This window comes from Eptatretus burgeri, chromosome 20 (assembly GCF_056783735.1).
Source record: "Eptatretus burgeri isolate ZD-2024b chromosome 20, Ebu_testis_v1, whole genome shotgun sequence".
In the NCBI taxonomy this organism is placed as follows: Eukaryota; Metazoa; Chordata; class Myxini; order Myxiniformes; family Myxinidae; genus Eptatretus; species Eptatretus burgeri.
In genome coordinates this window covers 1,374,251-1,391,268 of record NC_140980.1, presented here as the reverse complement: position 1 = coordinate 1,391,268, position 17,018 = coordinate 1,374,251, and the positions used below count along the sequence as shown (strand labels likewise).

At 50.9% G+C, this 17,018-nt stretch overlaps 1 long non-coding RNA gene across 1 annotated transcript; it reads right to left on the bottom strand.

Moving 5' to 3' along the window:
- Positions 1–642: 642 nt before the first annotated feature.
- Positions 643–3,780, bottom strand: LOC147008271 (uncharacterized). Its single transcript, XR_015053494.1, has 3 exons — positions 3,111–3,780; positions 2,755–2,882; positions 643–789 (listed from the first exon to the last, which is right to left on the bottom strand). It is a non-coding gene; the product is annotated as an uncharacterized LOC147008271 (long non-coding RNA).
- Between the last annotated feature and the right edge of the window lie 13,238 nt (positions 3,781–17,018).

Here is a 17,018-nt window from a genome sequence, read left to right as displayed (position 1 = left end):
CACAGGTGCTGGATACAAAATCGTGAACATCAGAACAACGAACAGCCTCGGATCTCTCTCTGTTCGGCAGGTGGCGTGAACCACGTGACTCAGCGGAGGCCCAGCAGAGCAGGATGCAAAAGCAAAAAATACATAATTCCCCAAAATGAAAGAGCAACCGCGTGACTTACCCCAGCATTACTCCCCAAAAGCTGTGGGCAAAAATCCAAGCTACATCACTCTATTGAGATGGAGAAAAGGTTATTGACCAATGAAGGAGGCATGGACACTCAAACTGTCACTTGATCGCACCACAATACAAGTCTGCAAGTTTACGGAAGCGTGGACCCCAATCTTTCAGATATTCATGGACTTGTCTCTCCTCGCTTGAGTCAGAGTCAATGGAGCTCAGAGAGTGGGTACCCGAACCAGCACCTTCAGAGGCAAACACGAGGAGATTGTCGTGCGGAGGAACCGTAGGGTTATTGTCTTCAACGAGTCAAGCCTCAGAGGGGTGAGGGATGGTGAGCGCTTGAGTGAACAAACAACCCAAAAATAGTGTCCAAGGTGAATTAAATCAAATTCATTCACCACAACCACTCCACCCAGAACAATACCCGTACTCCCAACTCTTCATCCAAAAACCCTCTTATAATTCTCACCTTATCAACAGAGTTCTCAACCTCACGAGAATGTTGGACACCAGGCCACGCTGCGAAACAAAGACCTTCCTCAGGTTCAAAAGGCTCCACAACCATCTGGTGGTCCATCATCGGCTTGTCGTCTGTCAGGTACTTGGTCATCCTCTACCTGCACAGGGTCAAAGACGTCAGTGAATCCTTCAGATTTTTTAACTTGGAGGCCAAAGAGACTCATAAACGTGTGTGAGTGGGTTCCGTTCAAATACAATCAAGGACAATGTGACATGTTGTTCCTCTTGCTCTATTTTTAGTGGCAGCTTCACACCGTGTCCTGAAAGCTTCTCCCCCACCCACCCCTGCCTTGATTTTCAGGATTCGAGGAACGAACTCGGAAAACTCATCCTGGAAGAATCCGAAAATTTGAATTCCCATTCTGGTGACGTCATGACAATCAAATCCTGGTGATTCATCTCATCTATGACGGAGAACGGAACTCGGAAGAGCGCACACCCTCGCCAGGCTGAACAGGTAACATTTTGTGTCCACTGATAGGCCGGATCTGGATTGCGGCGGTGGAAAGCACAGGGAGAATTTGTTTCCTACCCATGAGATCATATCATACATCACCTGCATACCCACAAACCGCGTTTGGTTTTCGCCTGTGTTCAAGGCCACCCCGGTTGACGGTGACTGTTAAGACTTGTTGATCACACTACGCGGGACCAAGGTTGGTCCAAGTTGGTCAGCTGAGTACACAGAACACGGCAGTCCACAGTGTGGCTCACCAAATTCCGAAGGATATTTTTGTTCTGAAATTTACTTCTGAAAACGTATGATTTTCCAAATATTGGAACAGGTATGTACGTACACCTGTGGAGACACTGTATATGTCCCAAGCAACAATCAGCCAATCTTGCTAAACATCCTTGCTTTGCTGGGTCAAGGAAAGGCCAAACCTTGTCATTCATCAGCTCTATTTGGGGAGAGACAGAACAGCTGCCATTGTAGGTTCAGGTAAAGGTAAAACCCTGCCAACAATCAGCTCTATTGGGGAGAGACAGCTGCCCTTGTTGAACACTGAGGAAGTAACAAAGGCTGAGTGTCCAAACACTTAAGTGGAGTGATCTTGCTTTTCACTAGCCTTGCTATGAGTCAAGATAATGATAGGCGGCTGCAGAGCCAAGGGGGAAAAGAACTAAAATCTGTGCTTTGAACTCTCCTAATGGAAGTTGAGGGAGGGAACAGGATGAATCATGTTGACAGGTGGTCATACAAGGGTCAGAGTTAAAATTGCATATAAGGCAGAGCTGAACTGAGCTTGCCACAGCTGGGCTAGACTAACTACTGTGTGTGTTCCTCCCCTCTCTCCATATGCATATGGTGATGTGAATTAAACTCTTCTCTACCTGAGATCGGTGTGGACAGAACTTGATTTCAATCAGTGCAGACATCACCTGATCTCCACACACCTGCATGGAAAATGCGTCTGTCTTTATGGCAGCCAAGGGAAATGGTGAGACGGTGTCGGCCTCGAGGTCAAGTCGATCAGTTGACCTCGTTGTGCTTCTGGCACTGGGCATTGAATCGACCCACTAATTAGCCTAACCCATTCCCGAAGGGGTGGGACATGGTACTGCAGTCAGCCTGTGTCAATGTTTGTGTGTGTGTGAGTCCGCACACATATATAATTAAATATAGTGCATCCAAGCGGCCTCAAGACAAAGTTCGACAAAGTTCTCAAACATAACAATGATATTTATGTTTCTCATTGAACCGTGAGATGATTATGTACCTTGAATTCATATTACGTCCAAGTTAGGGACGATTAATCCCGTGTCGGTGACTTGTGCAGTCTCTTCGCCCTGTCTGTCTGCGTGTCTGCATGTTGTTGTGAAGGGCCTTAGATTTGTTAACTCCACTCCTTATAGAGGAGGTTTGGAACACCCAAAGCTTTTGTAATGGTGCTTTGTGTCAGGCAGTGAGTGAGTGAGTTTATATAGTTTCTCAGATCTACTGGAATCTATATGTTACACAGCGAGGCTCTGCGTTGTCAAATGCTCTGTGTTGTTTACACACGACATAAAAAAAGGTGAAAAGAGTTGGACAGATTGTTGGGTTGGGGGCTTCACATCACCTGATCCTGCTCTCCTCCCTGCTTATCATTCTGTTCCGAAATTTTGTCCGTCAGGTCAGGGATGATGACGACTGATCTTTCCTTCGCTTTCCTCCTCTTTACGTACATCAGGAGAAGTAACGCAAGTACTGAAAAACAAAACACATTGTTAAAAAGAGTCAACTAGCAGGTATGAGAAGCTTATGTGGAAAAGACATTCATTCATATTGTTGCAGTTCTTGGAATCGCATGCATACAACAGATAGTGCTCCCAAGACAGTTATCCCATTATTATACGTGTACATAGTCCCTTTCCTTTTGTCTAGCGGGACAACAAGGGAGTGCGTTGCGATGATCTCATAGCAAGGTTTGCTTACATCACAGTGTGCTTAGCAGTCAGGGATTATTGACTCGAGGTTCCGATGATATGGGGAAGATTGCCGGTTGCATCAAAAAGGCATACGGATGAATACCTCTTTAGAGGCTGCACGAATGGTGTTTTTACGGGTCAATCGTATTCCTGTTTCCGGGTCAATAGTGAACACCCCTTTGGGGTTCTGATCAGCATCAGGACCAGTGATGCTGTACCTCACTTCTTCAGAAACATCAGATCTGATCTGCAAGGGGCACAGAATCAGCACAAATTAATCAAGACTCACAGGACAGAGCACTTCAACACATCATTAAACCAGAAGAGCACTCAGTACAGCGCGTGCAGTACCTCCGTCAGGATGAACTGTTGATGTTTTGTATCCCACTGATAGGTTGGATCCTGAATTCGGACCTTCACCAAAATCAAATCAACTCTTCCTTATCATACACCCAACCTGTCCACCAAGTTTGGTCCGAATCCGTCCATAACTTTTTGAAATACTGTGCTGAAAGACAAGCAAACAGACAGGGGTGAAAACATAACGTCCGTCCAACTTCAGTGGTGGAGGTAACTACTCGCTGAGTGACAAAACTCCTGCTCCTATCACTGTCTACTCTGCTGAATAATTCATCTTCACTTATTTTATCTCGACCCTTCATCATCTTAAACATCTCCATCATCTCTCCTCGTAACCGCCTCCTTTCTCGTGAATAAAGTCCCATCTCCTTCAGCCGCTCCACATAGCTGAGTCTCGCTCGGCCCAGAATCAATCTCGTGGCCCTGCGCTGAGCGCTCTCTCTGGAATCTATGTCCTTCCTGAGTTGTGGTGACCAGAACTGCAAACAACATTGTGGATGTGGCCTTCACTAAATTCCCAGACAGTGTTAACACCACCTCTTTTCATTGCGGGTACCTCCACCACCAAAGGTGGATGGAGGTTATGTTTTCACCGCTGTCTGTTTGTGCGTTTGTTTGCTTGTCTGTGAGCAGGATGTCTCAAAAAGTTGTGGACGGATTCGCACAAACCTTGTGGATAGGTTGTGTGTGACGAGGATGAATTGATTCGATTTGGATGATGATCTGGATTTATACACGGCCTATCAGTGGGATACAAAATGTAAACTGTTCAGCCTGGCGGAGGTATGCACTCGAGTGAGTGCCATTCGAGTTATAATTATTATCATTATCATTATATGTCATTGTCATTATCATTATTTCATTGGGATGTAATTAACACACATACTCACTTTCTGCGTGGATAAACAAACAAAGAACATGCGTGTCATACTTGGCACGATACTTGCAAAATCCACCCCCCCCAATTTTTTTTTTAAAAACAAATAAATAAAGGTTGCCATGGTTACATCAAACAGTCAATTTCATGAAGATTAAAATTGAAGATGTTCATCAAAGCTCTGGACAATCGGATGATAGTGGATATTTTTTCAGAATAAATTTGATAATTTTAGAAGTTTGACCTTGAGTTGACTTTTGTTGACCTTTGCCCTCAAAAAATAGTTGCTTTCCTCATTAATTTCTCCATGATGCAATTGCTGTTTAATCGTCAAGTCGATCGGATAAAAAAAGAAATTGACGATTTTTTCAGATGAAAATTGATTTTACAAGTTTGACCTTGAGTTGACTTTTGACCTTGTGACCTCAAAAGTAATTGGCTTCCCAGATCAGAGAGCAGATATGCAAATCCTGTTCAACTTTCAAGTCAATGGGATGAAAAAAAATGACGATTTTAGAAATCTGACCTTAAGACGACCTTTGACCTCAAACTCGAGAGCATTCTCAGTTGGTGACGACCTCACTAAAGTTTCATTAAGTATCGGTTAATAACTGTTACCTGTCGGTGATTGACCAACAAACAGACATAATAACAAAGTCGACCGACCAATATACGTACTTGCAAATCTTCGATTTTGAAAATAACAAACGGACAGACTGTCCCGGATTAGTCCGAATCCGACATGATTGGAAATGCTAAGGTGTTCTGTGTGAAAGGCAACTTGTGAGGACACCTTTTGCCGAGGCTTCGAGGTTCGAGTAGCTTGACATGACAGCTGGCACTCCGACATTCAAGTGAAACGGACTGGGTGGGAAAGATTTGTTGTGCGACATGATGCTCCGAGCCAATGGACAAGCTTTTGGTCAGTCTTGGAATGCAGACTTTCTGTCGCCTGGTTTCAGGGTGACCTTGTGTTCGATACGATATATAAGGTGAGCGGTGAGCCATTCGGGGGGAGGAGGACTTGAGACGTGAACCAGAGATTCAGCTCCAGGTGAGTGCTGGGCGTTTGGAGCGGCGAGTGCGGTCAAGTTTGTGATGTGAAAGCGAGCCGTGCGTGACAGGCCGGGCTGCGTGGGCTGCGAGCGCTCCGCAACAGAGTGCGCATGTTGACCACAGACCCGAGTCGAAGCTACCGCATCTTTGCAGAAGCGCGCTCATCCTGCCGGCTGACTGGTTGTGTTCACGAGGAACCAACGCGAAGCTGCGGGTGTCACCAAGCCGATGTGCAAGCAGACAATTATTCCGGCCTCATCGACAAAGTGAAACTCATCTTCCTCATGGCACAGCTGGGTGCAGCCCGATCCCTCAACGCGAGTCGTGAGCGCGGATGAATCGGCTTGCTGCGGTGATACGGACGCCACCCTGGGGGGACGCTCGCCACGCACGAGGCTGGCCGGGGGCACTTCACTTCGCGAGCATCCGTGCGCCATCTTGCACCACCCACACTTGCTTCGAAAGTGCAAGACACCGATTTTGACAAACAACTCGTATCCAATCGAAGTGTTGCATTGAAACGCACCAACTGTGGGGAGTTTTACAGTCATTGAGCGTCTCTTTGAAATCATTGTGATGGAATCTTATTAATTGATATTAGCATTTGACAGGTAAACAGGAGTGATTAATAAATTATTCATGTCGTGCGCTCGTTTCACCCGGTGAACAACAGACGAAAGATTTCTAAGTGATCGTTTCAAACTTTCTGCCGCGCACCCCTTCGGGGAGTCGGGGGCACTCGCTCTGACGTACGGAGGGGGTACGTGGCAAGACAAACAAACAGACAGACACAACCAGGTGTTCCAAAAGATCTGATCTGGTGTGGTTTAGGATAGTTAACATCAACACCTCCAATCAAAAACGGATGAATCGAGGAAATCCACCCACGTGCCAATCACAAAACACACTTTGGAATTAAATTAATAGAAATAATCAATGATGATGATGATGATGATATTTCCATGACAACACAAAGGGGAAAAAACAAACAATGGGGTTGATTACTTTTTAAATTTAATTTCGTTTCTTATTTAACGAGTTCACCCACTCCCGTCGTGTTATTATCCTGTCTGGGGTATATAGATTCCAGTAGATCTCGGCTCGGATCCGTTAGTCTGTGGGGGAAGCGATGAGCATGTGATGCCCGAAGAATGTCGGGTTTCCTCCCTTTCAGTTGAGTCTTAAACAGCAGGAGCGACTGTTGAAACAAGTAATCGCATGTGATTTATTTTTGATGACATCATAGGTGGCTTCAGAATGACATCATAATTACATACGTCGAACGCTTTATCTGATCAGCATGAAAATTTTTGAGGTTCATCTCGGCTAAATTGTATGGACGGAGGGGTTGGATTTTTCTGACGTCATCGGTCACGTGGTTTGCTCGCCTTTTAAAAATATTTTTTAAAAGAAAAACCTTCAAAAATCTCCGAAAAGCCTGTCCATGAGGAACAAAAAGTTCTCTACCTATGACGTCATATATCACATGCTTTAGCAGCTCTGATTTTCTTTTGGAAGAACAAACGTTTAAAAATCTTCTTTTTCAGAACGGCTTAACAGATCGAGGGGAAAACTTCACCCACTTGTTCCTCAAGCCTTGATGATACCAGGGTGCTCACGAATATTTAATAGGTCACATGGTCTGGCAGCCATATTGAATTGTACAAAAACCTTGAAAAAAAAATATTTCTCTTGAATCCCCGCTTCATCAACCGACGTGAAACGTCACAGTTACGATGTAGTAGTCATGGAGAATATATATATATATATTGTTGCGGATTCGCGCCCGCCGGCGTGCGACGGCCACGTAACTCGAATCGCGGCACGTCGCCCACCGGACGGACAATCCAGTCGTGACCCTCTCGGACTAACGCCGGGAACCAGTCACGGGTGGACCTTTCGGTCTCACAGCGATCGAGCCAATCAGCCCCCGCGTGGGATAGGGTTGCTCGCCGAATTCGACCTACCTAAGTACCCACGCGGAGGGTAGACCGGGCGATCGCACCTCGCCGCAGGTCGACTTCGGACACAGGCCACTTAAGCGACCCGTTCCGTACTATCAGAATAACCGAGCGGTGTTATCGTCGACCTCGACGGTTTGATTAATTATCGGGCGTATTCAGCCCACTACCAACCCTTTACGTGAAGCAAGATGAGGGTTCAATGGGGGAAAAGACGAAGCGAAGCGGGAGAACAGTTCAACAATAAAGCACATTTATTCGCGACGAACGGAAAGCACACAAATACAATTCCACCAAATGCACACAAAAAAGAAAACACAATTCCATTTACACAAAAAGCAAACATAAAAGTGAAAACACAGTGCAGAGCTAATACCGACTACCGAGCACACGGCAACACTTATACAATTCTACTTCACAGACGGCGCCGACAACACATACCCAAAACCAAGGAAAAGAAATACCTCAAGAATGAGGCAGGCCTGAGGCCGAGACCGGGTCGGGCCTACCCGTCTGGTGATGAGACGCGGAGCGGCGATGGCCCCGCAACCCGCGGGCCTCGTGGACAGTGCCTGGCAGGGGGTGGGAACGGGGCCCCCTTGGTCGCACTATCTCAGCGCGGGGGGAAACAGGAGGGGTTGCTGATGCTCGGGGTATAGAGGATCTTTATTATCCCTGGTGTGCGTCTCCACCTCGGCCAGGTCGCGCTGCCGGCCTCCCTCGGGCGTGCAGCTCCTGGCACCGACGCAAGCACCCCCTCGTCCGACTCTCTTCAGCTTCTCCAGCCACTGCAGGCCGGGCTCCAGACTTCCACACTCTTCTCTCTCTTCTCCGACTCCTTCTCGTTCTCGTTCTCCTTCCCGACTCGTTCTCGTTCTCCCTTTTTCTCCGTTCCGACTCCTTCTCGTTCTCGTTCTCCTTTTTCTGACTGACGAACACCGTCCTTTTATCCCCCCGTAACTTCGCCTTTGACCCCCTCCCTTTGACCTTTCACCTCGCTCCCCATTGGCCCGAGAAAAAGTGGGCGTGAAGGCTTTTTGATCCACAAATTTGCATATATCGATCGTTCTGGAGGCGGGGCCAAATCGCCCCTCGCTCACCGATTGGACGGCAAAAAGTGGGCGTGTGTCGTTTTTGATCCGTTTTTGAAGCACAAAATCCGTGATTTTGTACACGCTGTTCGACGCGCTCTGCACGAATCCAACACCGGTACCCACAGCGGGGCAAGAACGGTGGCGATGCTACGGTTGTGAGGTGTGCGTGAAGGTCGTGGCGGTTGTGGTGAAGCGGCGTTGTGGTTGGTGGTTGTTGTTGTGGTTGTGATCATGGCGGTTGGTCCAAAATAAAGATAGTAAAAGAAAAACGGCTATCCTGAAGAGTCGCAGCACGTATAAATGACATGTATTCCCACTAGACAACGGGTTTGGGCCTAACTACACATGCACTTACCGAGATACCTCACCTAAGGGACCTGAATGGTGGTTTGCGAATCTGGTAACCACAACACTACCCCCTTCCTTTTTACAGACTCGTCCCGAGTCGTCAAATTTTCGTGTGCCATCATGTGTAGTTTTCCCCTAGTACATTTTACCTACGGATCCCTGAGTGCGACATTCATGGTATTCGTGTCCCCAAAATAAATAACCTGAGGGCTGCGTAACTACCTAAACAAACTCACTCACACGGACGACTTAAATAAAATTGCCGGCGCTAAGACATACATGCCGGGGGCGCACTCATATTTACAGTACATCTTAACCTTAACTTACAAATTTTACACTAAACCATGGCCCAGGATCATTGAACTCTGCAAAAGAAAGCAGTTAGCAGGGAGCCAGGCTGCCCACATGCAGTCTCTGGCTCAAACAATGCAGGTGACAGGGAACGTGGCTGGCTGCTCACACGCAGTCCAAGGCCTTCCCTTTTGAACTGAACGCAGTGAACCACAACGGTGCATGGGCTGCACAAACGCAGTCTCCGTGCCAGCTCAAGTGGCACACGCAATGAGCACAACGAATGGATGCATGAACACAAACACGGTGCACGGGCCGCCACTGCAGGCCCGTGTTGTAGCTGCCAACAGGGCAGTTCTTGCAGCTTGCAAACTGTTGCCTTGCGGATCCTGGCGCACATGGAAATGAACAGGGGGAGGGGCAAAGCAAAAATTGAACGGGGCTGGTGAACGTGGGCAGTGGGCATGGCATGGCAAAGGTGAGCAGGCAAACACAGCCCGCAGAAGAAGGCCGCTGCAGGCAAACACAGCCGGCAGATGAACTGGCCGGCACAGGCCTTGAAGAAAACAGCCAGCAGATGAACTGGCCGGCACAGGCCTTGAAGTACAGCAGCTGCAGACGAAGTGGCAGGCACAGGCCTTGAAGCAAAACACGGCCAGCCGATGGCACAGGCCTTGCAGCAAAACAACAGCTGCCGATCAAGTTGGCCGGCCTCCGCCTCGAAGAAAAACACGGCCAGCCGATGAAGTTGGCCAGCCTTTGCCGTTCAGTGGAGGTTGGTGGAGGGAGTGCGGTGGTGCTGGCCACTTGGAAGGCGGGCTCGGACCTACCTACCCGTCTCCCTCCCAACTATCGCCTTTGCCTGTCACTGTCTATACCCACTCCCTTAATTTGTCAAACCCCAATTTAGCCCCCAACTTATTTTTTTGTTGTTTTTTTTTTTCTTTCCCACTATAAATCGTCCCCTAACCCCCTTTATCGTCCTTGTTCGGCTAACCTATTCTGTCACCTAGCCTACTCCCAACCCCTACGTTCCCTTCCCAGAGGGGAACAAGGGAGAGCTAACGTCCTGTGTCGAGGCCCAACGAAGCCTCAGAATGGCCTCCCCAGAGTTCGGCGATCTCAACACCAAGTGGGTCCAGCGGCCCACAACGACAGCGAGGGGATGGATGGTGCGGAGGGGTACATCTCCTAATCTACCCTAACCATTAACTCTTAAACTACCCCGGGGCTTTCAACAAGCGCCTCTCGCTTAAACTATTGGTTCTAACAACCCAGATTCCCGTCGCCTGTGTTGGTGTCCTTACAATTTCGGGCCTCGCCCCCCAATTTTCTCTCCGTGCCCTCACACGGTCTCCTGGCTGGGACACGTGGCTCCCTTTGGCAGGCACGACCCTCTGCCGAATCTCCCGCTATGGCACCCCGGGCACTACACTGCCTCCGAGCCTACCAGCTCCCTAACACCGGGGAGTGCCCCCCATGGCACCTCCCCTGAAACGCACACGTGGCAGGCCGGCCTCCCGGGTCCCTTTCCGAGGGTCACCCGTGCCCACAACACTGCCCACGCGGCTAATGGCGCCCCGGGCCCCCGCACCAAGCAGGCGCACCCGTGCCCACTACTCTATCCCGGCCCCCCATGGGCCCATGGCCTACCGCGGCCGACTAGCCTGGTGCCCGGGGTACCCACTCAGCGATACTCACCTTTCGCAGCCACGCTCCCAAGCCCGTCAACAGGGCTCCTGCACCCCTCCAAATGGGTCTCGAGCCTACTTTCCCACCAACAGCAAAACGACCTCCATTTTTCAATTTGACTAACCCCCCCTAACTCAGTCTACACTGACCCCAGGGTCCCTTGGGCGGGAGTCACTCCTCCCCCCAATCACTCATCGCACCATGCATTCCCCATTCACTCCATTCACACAGACCCGCTGGCCTCACTCACTCATCATGTACTCGCCTCACAACTCTTCAATACACACACCGCTGAACTCTGCCATCCTTCTAACTACTTCCCCTAACTTACTCGTGCTCCCACGTCGTCCCTTAAACTATAGCACGTTCCTTTTAACACTACGAAGCTAAACTACGTCCCCTCTACACACTCACTGTTCTGTCTCTGTCCTCAAATAATCCCATTTTATTTCCCAACCTAAATCTGGCTACACTCCCTCTAACTAATCCATTCCACGGACTCCATGAGGACTTACCCCTGCCCCATGAAGTCGGTCTAACTAAGCTAACCCTTCCCCCTAACTAGTTTCCATCCTGTGCCCAGGGTAAGGGGGTCTTTCACCCCTTGCCCAGGAATCCTGTACACCCGAAAGTGAGGCTTGCTTTTTTTTTTTTTCCATGCGCAGCACCTGCGCGGCAACTCAGAGCTCGCGCACTTTGCACCTGTCCGTGACGTCATGCAGCTGCACGTGTTCCTCGTCCCTCCTTGGACGGTGCCATCCGGCAGAGATACCCCTCCTGCCGGATTCCAACCACACGTGCAGCCATGACGTCACCGTGCGCAAAAAAAAAACATAAGCCCCACGTCTCGAGGGGTTCCCCACGCGAACACATGTGCTTTGCCCGTTGGAGCTTAACACGCACGATCGCGTGGAGAACCCGTCCGGTCCAAATCCGTTTACCTGCCTAAACTTTGTCCGTCCGCGGGATCGGCAAATCCACCGCGTGCGTTTCCGGACCGGGACTTCACTCTCGCAAGCGAGCACGTGGCGGTCTCGTGCGTTGCACAGCACGAACCGCGTGCTCACTGCTGGGTGAACCCGGCACGGTCCTCGAAACAACTACAGCCGCTACCCGGCTTTCTCTCTTCTCATGTCGCCGTCTCCGTCTCCATTCCACACACGCATACCTGCGTGTTACGACGCACACAGTCCACACCATCACATTCACACCGGGAGACGCGGCTGCGTGCTCCCGCATGCCGACCGACATCTCCCTCTCATACCGCTCTCTCACACACACGGTCTCCCTGGCACACAGCGACCTTGCACACGGCCGTTCACTCACGCGTGCGGGGGCACTCACCCGCGGTGCCTCACTCGCACTCCGTGCCTCATCCACACACGCGGGGGCACTCACCCGCGGTACCTCATCCACACACCGTGCCTCACTCATACACGCGGGGGCACTAACCCGCGGTGCCTCACTCGCACTCCGTGCCTCATCCACACACGGTGTGCTGGGAAGCACGTACTCCGGCAACATCGCCACCACACCACTCACACGTGGTGCCTCATTCATACTGGCCGTTTCATCCACACACACGGCCTCTCTCACACACGGTGCCTCATCCACACACGGCGTGCTGGGAAGCACGTACTCTGGCACCATCGCCACCACACCACTCACACACGGGGTCGCTTCCACACACGGGGACGCACTCACACCTTGCACCACACACACAGGGACAACCATACTGGGGATTCGTGTCCCCACAAGGGTCTCCGGGGCCTCTATACCCCCAAGCTCTCCGTGCACCCGTCCACAGCACCCGTCCCCTCAACCTCGCAAAACACGACCGAACTCACCTGGTCGTGACTCGCCTCAAGGGGGCATACTCCCTCCCCTCGTTCCTGGAGGAGGCCATCCAGGTGCTCGCACTGGGTCTCTACCCAGTCCGCCAGCTCACCCCCATTGTCCTCCACTACCTCCGTGTGTGTGTGCGCGTCACTTACCCCGTCTTCCTCGTGTAGTCTTTCCTCTTTTTTCTATCTCCCGTGTCTCTGCCAACTCTGTCACCTCTTCACCCTTTACCTCCCTTGTCTCAACTATTATTATTTCCTTTGTCACGGCCTTCATGCCCGCCTGCCGGCATCGGCCCATGTTCTGCGTCTCACCCCGCAGCTTTTTCGTTCTTTCCTTCATTTGCTGTGTACTCGCATCGATCTTTTCGTTCATGCTTTTTATTTCGTTTTTATTTCATTTGTCATTGCCGCATTCATTTGTGCCAGCATGGTGAATAGCTGGGCCATGTCGGATGCACTCAAGTGAGCCGTTTCGGCAGGGGTTGGGGAAGGGTCTTGGTGGAGAGGGGGGGGGAGGTGTCATACACCGCGGCCGCTGCCGCACCCACCTCGGGCCCTGGGTTCAGTTGGGCGAGTCCGTGTTCCTGCACAATCAACATTTCCTGCTCGGGGATTCCATCCTGGACCATGGATCCTACACATTCTACATCCATTTCTAATACCCCCGGCTCCCGCTCGCCTTGAGACGCCATCTTGCTTCTCGTGAAGGGTTAATTTGCTCGCTCGTAATTTGGAGGGAATCGGGGGTCGCTTCTCTCACCCCTGGACCGATTCCCGTGAATTTAGCCGGAGACAGGACAGCCCGTTTTCCTGTTCTCCGATACCAGTGCCGCGAGGAGGGCGATGAATTTGTATCGCACGACCTGACACCAGTGTTGCGGATTCGCGCCCGCCGGCGTGCGACGGCCACGTAACTCGAATCGCGGCACGTCGCCCACCGGACGGACAATCCAGTCGTGACCCTCTCGGACTAACGCCGGGAACCAGTCACGGGTGGACCTTTCGGTCTCACCGCGATCGAGCCAATCAGCCCCCGCGTGGGATAGGGTTGCTCGCCGAATTCGACCTACCTAAGTACCCACGCGGAGGGTAGACCGGGCGATCGCACCTCGCCGCAGGTCGACTTCGGACACAGGCCACTTAAGCGACCCGTTCCGTACTATCAGAATAACCGAGCGGTGTTATCGTCGACCTCGACGGTTTGATTAATTATCGGGCGTATTCAGCCCACTACCAGTCCACTACCAGTATTCAGGGGGAAGGGTAGAAGTGTGGAGGTGAGAGTTGGAACTCTGAATGTTGGGACGATGACTGGCAAAGGGCGAAGCTTATGATAGGGTGCCAAGAGAGGAGTTGTGGTATTGTATGAGGAAGTCGGGAGTGGTGGAGAAGTATGTGAGGATCGTGCAGGATATGTATGAGGACAGTGTGACAGCGGTGAGGTGTGCGGTAGGAATGACGGACCGGTTTAAGGTTAAAGTGGGATTGCACCAAGGATCGACTCTGAGCCCTTTCCTGTTTGCAATGGTGATGGACAGGTTGACGGACGAGATCAGACTGGAGTCTCCATGGACCATGATGTTCGCGGATGACATCATGATCTGTAGGGAGAGTAGGAAGCAGGCTGAATCGAGCCTTGAGAGGTGGAGGTACGCACTGGAGAGAAGGGGAATGTTGGTCAGTAGGAGAAAGACGGAGTACATGTGCGTAAATGAGAGGGAGGGTGGTGGTATGGTGCGGTTGCAAGGAGTTGAGGTGGGGAAGATGGATTGGTTTAAATACTTGGGATCAACTGTCCAAAGTAACGGAGAGTGTGGGAGAGAAGTGAAAAAGAGTGCAGGCAGGATGGAGTGGGTGGAGAAGAGTTGCAGGAGTGATTTGTGACAGAAGGGTAGCTGCAAGAGTGAAGGGGAAAGTATACAAGACGGTAGTGAGACCAGCTATGTTGTATGGTTTGGAGGCGGTGGCGCTAACAAAAAGACAGGAAGCAGAGCTGGAGGTGGCAGAGTTAAAGATGCTGCGATTCTCGTTGGGAGTGACGAGGATGGATAGGATAAGAAATGAGTGTATTAGAGGGACAGCGCAGGTAGGACGGTTTGGAGACAAAGTGAGAGAGGCGAGATTGCGATGGTTTGGACATGTGCACAGGAGGGAAACGGAGTATATCGGGAGAAGGATGTTGAAGATGGAGCCGCCAGGCAGGAGGAGAAGAGGAAGGCCAAAGAAGAGGTTCATGGATGCGGTGAGGGCGGACATGCGGGTGGTTGGAGTGTCAATGGAAGATGTGGAGGATAGAGCAAAATGGAGACAGTTGGTCCGCTGTGGCGACCCCTAGCAGGAGCAAGCCGAAAGAGGAAGAAGATTCAGCCCACTACCAACCCTTTACGTGAAGCAAGATGAGGGTTCAATGGGGGAAAAGACGAAGCGAAGCGGGAGAACAGTTCAACAATAAAGCACATTTATTCGCGACGAACGGAAAGCACACAAATACAATTCCACCAAATGCACACAAAAAAAGAAAACACAATTCCATTTACACAAAAAGCAAACATAAAAGTGAAAACACAGTGCAGAGCTAATACCGACTACCGAGCACACGGCAACACTTATACAATTCTACTTCACAGACGGCGCCGACAACACATACCCAAAACCAAGGAAAAGAAATACCTCAAGAATGAGGCAGGCCTGAGGCCGAGACCGGGTCGGGCCTACCCGTCTGGTGATGAGACGCGGAGCGGCGATGGCCCCGCAACCCGCGGGCCTCGTGGACAGTGCCTGGCAGGGGGTGGGAACGGGCCCCCTTGGTCGCACTATCTCAGCGCGGGGGGAAACAGGAGGGGGTTGCTGATGCTCGGGGTATAGAGGATCTTTATTATCCCTGGTGTGCGTCTCCACCTCGGCCAGGTCGCGCTGCCGGCCTCCCTCGGGCGTGCAGCTCCTGGCACCGACGCGAGCACCCCCTCGTCCGACTCTCTTCAGCTTCTCCAGCCACTGCAGGCTTCGGGCTCCAGACTTCCACACTCTTCTCTCTCTTCTCCGACTCCTTCTCGTTCTCGTTCTCCTTCCCCGACTCGTTCTCGTTCTCCTTTTTGTTCCGACTCCTTCTCGTTCTCCTTCTCCTTTTTTCTGACTGACGAACACCGTCCTTTTATCCCCCCGTAACTTCGCCTTTGACCCCCTCCCTTTGACCTTTCACCTCGCTCCCCATTGGCCCGAGAAAAAGTGGGCGTGAAGGCTTTTTGATCCACAAATTTGCATATATCGATCGTTCTGGAGGCGGGGCCAAATCGCCCCTCGCTCACCGATTGGACGGCAAAAAGTGGGCGTGTGTCGTTTTTGATCCGTTTTTGAAGCACAAAATCCGTGATTTTGTACACGCTGTTCGACGCGCGCTCTGCACGAATCCAACACCGGTACCCACAGCGGGGCAAGAACGGTGGCGATGCTACGGTTGTGAGGTGTGCGTGAAGGTCGTGGCGGTTGTGGTGAAGCGGCGTTGTGGTTGGTGGTTGTTGTTGTGGTTGTGATCATGGCGGTTGGTCCAAAATAAAGATAGTAAAAGAAAAACGGCTATCCTGAAGAGTCGCAGCACGTATAAATGACATGTATTCCCACTAGACAACGGGTTTGGGCCTAACTACACATGCACTTACCGAGATACCTCACCTAAGGGACCTGAATGGTGGTTTGCGAATCTGGTAACCACAACAATATATATATATATATATATATATATATATATATATATATATATATATATATATATATATATATATATATATATATATTGTTGCGGTTCTCGGAACCGCATGCACACAACAGATAGTTGTCCCGAGTCAGTTATGCCATTAATATACGTGCAGATAGACTCCTTCCTTTTGTGTAGTGGGAGGACAAGGGAGTGCGTTGTGATGGAACATTAGGTTTATAAAATCATTTTCCCCTCCATTCCACTTCCCACTCTTCCTCTTTTCACTCCTGAGGTAAATCTGCCTCGCTTGCCCCTCGTCTCGTCTTGTCCACCATAACCATGCACCAGCGTCGACCCGAAGTCAGACATGTGCAGCGAGTCACGGAGTAAGGTGGGCGGGCTGCACCAGCGTCTACCTGAGGCTTGGCCAGGGCTGGCGGACAACGTGAGGGATCGGAGCCAGTCGGAGCGCCCGACTCGGGTGATGACGTCAGATTCGGCATGACCCCTTCCCCCGAGCTTCGGGCCCTATAAAAGACGGAGAGGTCCCTCTGTAGAGAATTGAGAGTGTGTGTTTCACGCTGTCTCCTGATCTCGACTCCGCCCGCGTCTCGCCTTGACGGCCCGCCTCCTGACCTCGACTCCACCCGCGTCTCGCCTTGACGGCCCGCCTCCTGACCTCGACTCCGCCCACGTCT